Genomic DNA, 11,611 nt, shown 5'->3' on the forward strand with positions numbered 1-11,611 from the left:
CTTTAGACTCATCTGCAGATGTAAAACCTTCAGGTTGTATCATATATACTTCCTCTTCTAAATCTCCATTTAGAAATGCGGTCTTTACATCCATTTGCCAGATTTCATAGTCTAAATGTGCTGCTATCGCAAGCACAATCCAAATGGACTTGAGCATTGCCACAGGAGAAAACGTCTCGTCATAGTCAATACCATAACGTTGACGATAACCCTTGGCAACCAGACGGGCTTTATAGGTCTCTACCTTTCCGTCTGCGCCCCGTTTTCTTTTGAATATCCACTTACACCCTATGGATTTAATTTCTTCGGGTGGGTCAACTAATGTCCAAACATCATTGACCTTCATGGATTCCATTTCGGATTGCATGGCTCCAAGCCATTTATCAGAGTCATACCTCTACATTGCATCCATATATGTGATCGGATCCTCATCGTTTTCATCAAGTTCGACAGGATCTCCATCCCGGACTAAGAAACCGTAGTATCTGTCCGGCTGACGTGGTACTCTACCCGATCGCCTTAATGGTGCATCTAATATGAGTTCTGGATCTGATCTAATCAAATCCAATTCAACTGGTTCAGTAGATGGTGTCGGATCTTCTACATGTTGAACTTCTCTAAGCTCAACATTAGAGCTATTTGTTCCTTCACCAAGGAATTTCTTTTCTAAGAAAATTGCTCTATTGCTTACGAACAACTTTTGTTCTTCAGCAAAGTAGAAGTAATATCCTTTAGTTTCTTTAGGGTAACCAACAAAGAAACATTTGTCAGACTTGGGTTCAAGTTTGTCTGTCTTCAAACATTTGACGTATGCTGGACACCCCCAAATCCTAAGGTGAGAGAGCATCGGCTTGCATCCAGTCCACATCTCATGTGGTGTTTTATTTATAAACTTACTTGGAACCTTATTTAGAATATAGCAGGCTGACTCAAGAGCATATCTCCAAAAGGATATGGGCAGATTAGCAAACCCCATCATGGATCGAACCATGGTCTAACAGAGTTCGATTTCTCCTTTCTGACACACCATTATATTGTGGTGTACCAGGAGGAGTCCATTGGGAGAGAATCCCATTTTCTCCTAGATATGTCAAAAATTCACTGGAGAGGTATTCACCTCCTCGATCTGATCGAAGAATTTTAATACTCTTTCCAGTTTGTTTTTCTACTTCATTACGATATAATTTGAACATTTCAAATGATTCAGATTTATGTCTCATTAAATAGACATAACCATACCTAGAAAGGTCATCTGTAAACGTAATAAAATATGAATACCCACCTCTAGCATCTGTGCTCATTGGCCCACATACATCAGAATGTACAAGGGTCAATAAATCACTGGCTCGTTCATCTTTTCCGGTAAAAGGTGATTTGGTCATTTTACCAAGAAGGCATGATTCACAGGTTGTCAATGATTCGCAATCATTAACATCGAGGATTCTCTCTTTACTTAACCTGTTCATCCTGTTCTTGTTAATATGACCTAACCTATGATGCCAAAGGTAGACATCCATGACATTATCTATTCTAGGACGCTTATTGGATTTGTACATTACATGAACAGGCTGTGACAAAATGTAAATGCCATTACTCAGAATTCCATTCATTACAACAACACCATTCCAAATGACATTGCAATAATCCTTTTTTATTGATATTTCATAACCATTTTTGGCCAGAAGGCCTACAGAAATGATATTCAATAGAAAACTTGGACAATAGTGACAATCACTAAGGACATTTACATGAGAGCTGAATTTAAGTTTAAGAATTCCTAAAGCTAGAACTGGAATTGGTCTTCCATCTCCAACATTCAGGAACCTTTCTCCTTCTTCAAACCTCTTACTGACTTGTAGCCCCTGCAACGAATTGCAAATATTAAAAGGACTATCGGTATCCAATACCCAGGTCGAATTATCACAAATAGAAAAATTGCAAGGTGTTATCATATAAGTACCTTGATTGGCAACTGATTGCCCACTTTTCTTAGGCCGGTTCGGATCGAGGGATGCAATGTAAAGAGGACAGTTCCTCTTCCAATGTCCTTGCTTCTTGCATAAGAAGCACTCCGCCTTTCTCTGATCAACCTTTTTATTCTTTTTCTGACTAGGCTGAGCATGGTGCACCTATTTCTTTTGGATTTTATTTTTCTTTTTTCCTTTCTTAAAGGAGCGACCCTTGGATGAACCTCCCACTAAGTTCACAGTCTTCTTAAGAAGTTGTGATCATTCTCAAACGTATGTAGTAACCCCAACAATTGGTGATAATTCACTACAGGTTTCGTCATACGAAAATGAGTGAGAAAAGGACGGTATGATCCAGGCAATGAGTTTAGTATGGCATCCTTCCCCAATTGATCATGAAGGGGAAAGCCAAGAGAGCTTAGACGCTCGATCAACTCAATCATGTACAGTACATGATCAGTTACCAAGATCCCATCTTTTATTCGGGCGCTGAAGATGGCACAACTAGTTTTGTGCCTCTCAACGTCGTCAGGAACGCCGAATGATTCATTCAACACTTGAATGATATCTTCCGGCTGCTTATTCGCAAAACGCCTACTAAACTCATCACTCATTGCTGCCAACATGATGCATCAAACAGTGATCCAGTCACTGAGCCACTTCTGATAAGTGTCTCTGGCCGATCTTGATGCATTAGCAGCGGGCTGCTCAGGTGCTTGATCCGTTATCACATAAAGGATCCTCTCATGCTCTAGCACTATTTTCAGTTTCCTATGCCAATTATTGAAATTTGGACCAGTCAACTTGTCATTGTCCAACAATGAGCGAAGTGACAAATTAGTGGCCATTTCTGCATAAAAAAAATTTGGCTATTAGTATATGAATTGACTAAACTCAATAGACTTGAACTTTAGTCTAAAGGTATTTCCACTATTTTATACAAATTGGTAGCCTCTACCTCTAATTCGAAAAATTACTCATAATTCTTTAGTGGGCACTAGAACCCAATAGATCACATATAGGCCCGAGTGTAGCTCGGCCAATCCATATGCACCTATTGGTAGGTTCTTAACCAATTGCTTCACCAAGCAACTTCTAGTGATAATTTTGCCCTAGGTTTTCCGGCAGGCGTGTGGCGCCTCCATCGAATACCCTAGTCAGGTCCAACCATTAAATGATAGGGTTAAGTCTAATCAACTAATAGACGACCAAGCCCGAGTGTGGCTCGGCTCACCTGACCACCTATTGAAGGTACACTTAACTCATCATATATTGAATGACAATTCCAATGCTTGATAAGTACCAGGCGTGTGGCGCCTCCAATAATTATCAAAACATTGGACCCATTATCACCCAACTTAATGGGAGGCTATGACCTAGTTATCCCCATAACCATTTCATTTTAAGGACCTAATAATTTTAGAGGATTTCATAATTAGGATAGATGAGAAGATTCGGTTACTCTAATTTCTCCTACTGACTTCACCAAATCAGATTAGACTCAAACCGATTAAGGAGATACCTAAATCAGTCATACTGATTTTCCTTAAGGCATGGGCTAACTCGAATCATTAAGTGATCCAATCAAAATGTGATTGACCATGTCGGCCAGGTAAGTGAGATTGGTGGAAGGGATATGTCATTAACTCGACAAAGACGAATCAGTGCGAGTAGCTCCCAATTAAAAACCACCGGTCAAAACTGCCAAACTTACCTTAGACACCGACTGGTTAATCAATTTCGATTTGATTACTCAAATGACTCGGGCTACACCTCTGAGCCTAAATCAAGTTCCATCTTGGTCTAATCAAAGACATGGAATTGATCAATCTACAACTATTGTATTTAACCTAGAGTTTTCTTGACCTAATCTAGTTACTACTTAATTAGATTTGATCAATTAACTCTAATTAGACCATGTTTGATTCTAACCTTAGGTCTAACCCAATCCTAAGAACTTGATTCAAGCTAACCCATATGCCCAAAGAATTATGCAATGTCAATTAATTGAGTTACAATTCTATTTCATAACACTTAATTCTCAATTAAGTTTAGACTTATAAAAGTTTTGATTATTGCATATTTCTTTTTAATTACATATTAATTACAATCTTTCAGTTCTTAAAACATATTTTCAGATCTGAGTTTTTGTAATTAATCACATGTAATCAGATTTAATTCATGTTTAAGTCATTATGTTTTATGTTCATGCATCACATATACATAACAACATGAATTAATACAAACAACATATATCTTATGTATTTGTTTTTTCACTTTTATTTTCAGATCTGATTTGTTCATTAAAATCAGAGATCATATGAATTATAAACTTTATTTAGATCTAATCTAAACAATATTATGATTTCAGATTTATTCATGTTACTAATCCTAACACAAACATGCATCATATGCATCCAAAATTTCAGATCTACTTAATCATGCATAATCAGCAATTAAATCAATCATAAAAAGCACTTTAGATCTAATCTAAACATGTTAATGATTTCAGATTTAATTGCAAGAATTAAAACATAAAAGTTTAAACATAAACCTGGCTCTGATACCAATGAAAGTTTTTCCTAGGTTCTTCGGTGTTTAGCATGCTGAATTTTTTTTTTTTTTGAAAACCATGGCTGAACCTGATCGGGTTGCTTACGTACCCCTTCACAAGGGGAATCAAGCCACACGTAGTTCTTTTAAAATTTCAAAAATACAGCGGAAAATTGAATCAAACAATTTAATTCATGCATGCTTACAAGATCAAATCTAGAAATCAGCACATTAAGAACACATAGGATTATGCCGGAATCGTTTAAACAATTATGCTAAAACTTTTATGCATGATTAACTATCAGATCTGAAACTTAAGAACTCTATTCCAATTAATCTCCGAATATCCATCGAATGGATTCTGGAGATATCTCCGTGAGGAGCCCCAAAAGAGGGTAAAACCTCGGGGAATCGGACCTAGACCTTGACACCATAATAAATGATTAATGCTAGATTAGTACCTTTTATGATGGATGAAAGTTGTGAATCTGATTCTTGACTTCGCAGCCACGCACACGAATAGCCTCTACGAGAAGTACACGCGAAGTCCTGAAGGATCTTCTTCCGCAACAGTGCTAGCAGTTGCAGAACACTTGAAAGCTGAAATCTGCCCGTCGGGATTCAATCAACTCTTGATCAATCGTCTTGAAGCAGATGGAGATGAGGTTTGTAAGGAAAGTAGAGGACTCAGATCTGATCTTGAATCTTCTAGATATTTACCCTGAAAACCCTATCTAAAATGGAGAAGAAGAGGAAGAGGAGGCGGGTGAGGAAGAAGGCTGCAATGGATGTGTTTTTGGTGCCCATGTTTGACCCCTTTTAATGGCCTCCGAATTTTCATTCAAAATTCGAAATTTATTTTCAGAAAACCTCTTTTAGTTGGCACATGCAAAGAAATAGGAACAACCCAAATCAGATCTCAACCAAATCTGATTTAAATTCAAATTTTAAACACATGTGCAAGAGGGAAGGAATTTGAAATCCATGCGGCAAGGTAAAACACTTCATAATTTCGAAATCACCTCTTGAAATTCGAATTTAATCCATTCAAAAACTCATACGCCACCTTGGCTGATGGTTTGAGTGATTAAAATCATTTAACACATTGCTTAATGTTTGAATTTAAATTCAAATAACAAACAATGTCGCCATGTGTCAAGCAATGGGTCCATGTGCCATGCAATAATTTTGGTTTATTTAAAATTCATGAAATCCAATTCCATGTCACCAATAATTGCCACATCATCTGAGCCTAATCCCCTTGGGTTGCACCTAATCAAATTTGGTCAAACCCGAATTAAAACAAAGCAATTTGGTTGAACCCAATCTAATCAGGTCAGACCCTGATTGAGCTCAAATTGAATCCAATTCAATTTTGGCTCATGCAAACTCAATCAAATTGAATTAATTACTTTGTGTTGGACCTAATCCAATTAGGTCAATCCCCAATTAAGAACAAATTAATTTAAAATTAATTTGATCAGCTTAAGTCCTTTTTAGTTCTAACCTAATCCAATCAGGTCAAAATCCTGATTGAGCCCAAACTTGAATCCAATTCAATTTGGCTCATCCTTAGCACAATTACTCAATCAAATTGAGTTTATTAGTAATTTAATTACTAATTAATCCTTCAATAATTACTTTAATTATTTTATAAGATATTTTGCTAATCAAATTGACCAAATTATTCATGAATGATTCTTAATCATTCATCAGCTTTCTTGATCAATCAGGAATCTTCTATGCGTGTGACCTCATAGGTTCGAACCTAAGCCGGTAGTATAGGAACAACTCTACACTAATCGATGTGACCATCTAGCAATGGTACCTGACGTCCGGATAGGCCGAATATATGCGAAGCAAATATTCTGGAACCCTGAACTATGGTTACTGTATAATTCAATCCCTTTGACTCCTAATGCCAGGATGACTTAGAGCTCACTGTCAACCCTATAATTAGTACATCCATTATGTGATTAACTTTAGATATTCCGTGACTCCTCACTGGGATTACCCTGGCCAAGGTTTTGCTAAATTAATCACAAGACATTATCTCCTGTTTTCAGGAGGGGTCAATTCCATCTTGACTCACAACTGACTACGCAAGTACTTGACTGCACCCAGTGACCTTCCGTCACTGAATTAGAAATTCAGGTAGTCCGGTACCAAAGTACAGTGAGTTGCTTGCTAGTCACATGTTGCGGTCTCAGGTCAGAGGGCCAAACTTATACCCTTATCCACTCGAAACATCTCTCGACAGTAGAGCGTTCCGGAATTGGTCACGTTCAGTGAAATGTACTCCTACACTTCATCTGTGTGGCATACCAGTGTCTCCACACTCCTTGGTTAAGAGGACAACCAATGTATATGTCACACAACGACCTAATCTCGATAATGCTGTCGTCCTAGTAACAACATATCATTTGGTCGCGAACAAGTTTAAGGACTCAAAGATAAATCCTCCTTTATCATAACATAAGTCCTAAGGACTTCATCATATAAGAGTTCATTTGAAGATGAAATGATGAATAATGCCAAATAATACTTTATTAATTTGTCAATTCATTTACAAAATTCAATCATTAATATGCTGACGATTGACATTTAGGATACAAATCCCAACAAATATATCATATCAAATACAATTTCATAATTCCATACTTACAATTAAACAGTAAATTGGAAATCAATAAGATGGTGCCGGGGTTACTTACTACAATTTGCTTTCCAATTCCTAGGTTTAGGTGCCAATTCTTCAATTACCTATCATCATCATCATCAAATTACCTGTTAATTGCATGTTCAATTTCATTTATTTACATTCTTTCTTAATTAATCCGTTTACAACCCAACTATAGAACTCAATTTCATTCTTAGGTCCCTAACCTAGTTCAGGTCTAGGTCAGCTTCTGGTTCAGACCTGATTCAATATTTAATTCAAGTCTGATTCAGTTTCTGGCATAAGTCTAAGCCAATTTCATCTTCTGGTTTGGACCCAATAGCTTTCTATTAAGGTTTGTGCCCTTCAGCCCAATTAGTTTCGAGTTCACAACTACTTGGCTCGGACCGAGCCCAGTCTGATTACGGGCCTACTTCAATAATTCGGCCCATGGCCATGGAGGTCCTTTCTTCCTCGGGTTTTCTAGTTTGAAATTGGATTATTGGGCTTTGAATCCAATAACCCAATTTCACATTTAAGTTCAACTATGGCCCACCATTTTTTTTTCTCTTTTCTTCTCTTTTCTTTTTCTTTTCCTTCTCTCCTCCTTTCTTCTTCCTTCCCGAAGCTTCTCCCTTTCTTCTTCCATTTCCACCGCGATCTCCTCCCCCTCTTCTTCTCCTCTCCTCCCATGAGGCAAGGAGGCTCGGGAGGGACGGCAACGGCCGACGATGCCCGGCGGCCGGCCTGCGGCGCCCACAGTCGCGCCTGCGGCTGTGCCTGCGGTCGTGCCCGTGGCCGCGTCGGCGTCCTGCGTCCCACGGCCGACGACCCGCGACGGAGGTCGGCGCCTGTGGATCGACCACCGGTAAGTATTTCTATTTTATTTTATTTTTCTTCTTCTTCCTCTCTTCTTCTTTTTCTTCCTCCCCTTCTTTCTTCTCCCGTGGAGGAGAGAACGGACCCGAAGAGGGCCCGACCCACAACCGGCGGCGCTCCCTGGCCGGTCAGTGGCACCGGCCGCCCTTGCGGCCGCGCCCGCAGCTGCAATTGGTGCTCGCGGCTGACGGCCTGCGGCCGCCGTGACCCGTGGCCGACGCTGTTCACGGCCGCCCCGGCCGACGCCCCCTTTTTTTTTCTTTCTTTCTTTTTTTTGTTTAGATTTAATCTCTAAGCTAGATCTACAAAAATAAATTATAAAGAAGGGCTTTACCTGCTCTGAAGGTGGTTGCCTGCCTCCTACTCCGGCGATGCGGCCTTCTGCTCCGGTGGCGTGGGTCTAACACCGGGTCTTGACAAACGAGGAGAATCGTGAGAGAGGGAGACAGACAGTGGAGGAGGAGGAAAGAGTGGTGAAATGCCTAGCCGAACGGAGCTTCTTGTAGTCCACGATCGCTGAGGGAGGCGGACGATTGTAACCGTCCACCACCAGGCGTTACAAATACCTGTACCATGGTGTAATGGCCTCCTTCTGTTTCTCTTGGAACGGGGCGGTTATCACATTCTCCCCTCCTTAATAAAAATTTCGTCCTCGAAATTTGACGTTTCCTAATTCTTAAACAAATGAAGATACTTAGTCTTTTATTTAACATTCTACCATATTTCCGCTGCGCACTCTGATCTAGTCAACTCTTTGGAGGCTCAAACCTCAATATCAATTTGTATTAGCCCTAGTTTCGTAGCATCTATAAAATAACTTTCTTAAGATAGATGTTTACAGTTAAAGACTGATTTGATTCCTCGTATATGCATTCTAAAGAGGTAGAAACTTAATGGTTACATAGGAGTAGAGGAATCAATTAAGCATAATCATGTATAGAGTTATTTTAGAATGATTACCTGTCACTACTTGATCACTTGCACTAGCATTCTGCTGAATCAATGTAAAAGCCGAGCACCGGATTCAACAGGTTCCGAGTCCTTCTTCTTTTTATTTGGGCAGTTCCGTGCCAAATGTCCATGCTGACCACAAGTGAAACAAACTCCCATCTTCTTAAGACAAGGCCCCCCATGAGGCTTGCTGCAGTAGGTACAGGCCTCAAATCTCTTCTTCTTATTTGCATTACCCTCAGTGTCCCCTGGCCTGACATTATGATTTTCAATCATTCTGGATCTCTTTGGATCATCTCTTTCCTTCTCTGACCTCTTTAGATCTGCTTCTACCTTTAGTGCTCTCTCCAGGGCCTCTCCGTAGCTGGTAAAAATCAGAACTGACAACCGGGATCGAATTTTGTCCCTCAAGCCCTGCTCAAATCTGTTAGCCTTGCTTCTCTCAACCTCTATCATCTGAGGACAGAATCGACCCAGCTCAGTAAATTTGTTAGCATATTCTAGCACAGTCATATCATTTGGTTGCTTCAGAGATAAAAATTCATTTTCTTTAGATATTCTGATTGACTCAGGAAAATACTGGTCATAAAATATCTTCTTGAATTCCTCCCATGTCGGTAGCTCATCCTCACCCTCGAGTGCAGCTTCAATGGCTGTCCACCAGAACTCTGCATTCCCCTTCAGCATAGGGATAGCCAATCTGACCCTCACGTGCCTCGCAGAGGCGGGGGCGTAACATTTGGTATCAGAGCCGAGGACGGCTTTTGTCCGATGGTGGGAAGGGTGTGAGGCCCAATAGTCCCACATCGGAAAGACTCGTTCCAGAGCCTGGGCATATGAGGCGGGTGTCTCCTAATCCTGCAGACGCGTTTTGGATGGAAAACAAAACCGGGGAGGGGTGAAGGACGCTTGCGTGAAGCCCCAGAACCGGACAATATCTGGCAGGGGAGCCCCGCGGTCCCCCTCATGTGGCTCCCACATGGGCACTAGGTGCCTCACGTGCCTCGCGCAGGCGGGGGCGTGACACCTGCCAAATTACGAGAAAGTAAATAGTACAAAGTGAAAGAAATATCTTCGATAGATATCCAAAGGAACTCTCCGGAATGCTGGGTGACGAAGGAGGCGACCCAGTCTGCTGCCCTATTTACCTCCTGAAATACATAGGCTGCCTGAAAGCCACCCAAATCCTGAGCCAGTCTCCGAATCTCTCTAATGAGGGGATGGTCATCTCCATATCTATCCACACCTCGAATCTAGTTAACCACCATAGAGGAATCCCCTTTAAGAAGCACCCACTCGGCACCGAGGACCCTTCTCGCAAATGACAACCCCTTTCATGCAGCTCGAAGCTCTGCCCTAACAACTGTAAGTCTCATCGTGTGCTGACCTCCTGCTGCCACAATCCGAGTCTCTGAACACAAATCCAACCCCTCCAAATACACCATCCACCAACATGCTCCCATCGAAATTCACTTTGAGATGACCAAGGGGTGGGGGAATCCAAGAAATGAGGGCGAACCTGAGCGTTGTGACAACGAGTAAAGTGCCCCATATGTCCCTGGCCATCTCACCAGTGAATAACGCAGAGGCTGCAGTAACCTCCCCGGACTGTAATATAGCTCTGTTAACCACTATCCTCGATGACATCCTTCTACCCTAAAAAATGCCAGCATTCATTTCCAACCAAATATGGTAAGCCAGGTATGCTCTGAAGATGCCCTCCTCCCAAGATCTGGAGCTCCGCATGGATACTCTTTTGGCTAATAGAGAGAAGGACACATTCTGGACTCACCGACACAACATTCCCCTGGCTTCTGTTTCTTATCTGCTTCATTTTTTTCATGTTGTGCACCATTAGATCATGCAATAGCTGCGCTACAAGATCTATACAGGCAGATAAAAAAGAAAATTCAGAGTCTTGTGAGATCTGTACAAGGTACGATCCAATGGTTGATGTTGCGAAAGAACATCGATCATTTTTCGCACCGAATATACCAATTGAGAGGAAGACAGCCTTCATAATCTCTCTCTCTCTCTCACACGCGCGCGCACGCGCACACACACGATAAATTCCTCTTCTTTATAAGTTTTTATGTTAATTAGTCCCTCTCCTACTTTTTCCGCAGCTGAGGACTATTGATGTCCTTGACTCAAAGATTCTTTGCTCGTGAATCCTTAATTCCCAAGTGCAAAGGCCTAGGAACCATGGCTTCATCCTCACATCCATTTCTTCATATTGAAAAAAGTTTCATCCATCAATACAATACTGGGGCAAAAGAGGATTAAGAAGTACTGGAAGTAGCGGAGGGTCGGTTGGATTTATTATCAGAAGCCATTTGGTAGTTTCTCTTAAACTTGAAATCGTAATAGGCTGCGCTTGGTAGAGGAATAAGTAGGGCTTATCCCCCAAGGAGGATGCTATCCCAAAAATAATCAAAAATGTCATGGAAAAGTTTAACTCGAATAAGTCCGAAAAAATTATCTTATTCGGATAAAAGAAACTTTTCCTCTCCGATTACGATTCTGCCCTAATCACTCCTTAAGCATACTGAAAAATGGAAGGACAATTTTGTCCGTATAATAAAATCCAAACCATCACAAA

Source organism: Phoenix dactylifera, chromosome 1 (genome assembly GCF_009389715.1).
Source record: "Phoenix dactylifera cultivar Barhee BC4 chromosome 1, palm_55x_up_171113_PBpolish2nd_filt_p, whole genome shotgun sequence".
Taxonomy (NCBI): domain Eukaryota; kingdom Viridiplantae; phylum Streptophyta; class Magnoliopsida; order Arecales; family Arecaceae; genus Phoenix; species Phoenix dactylifera.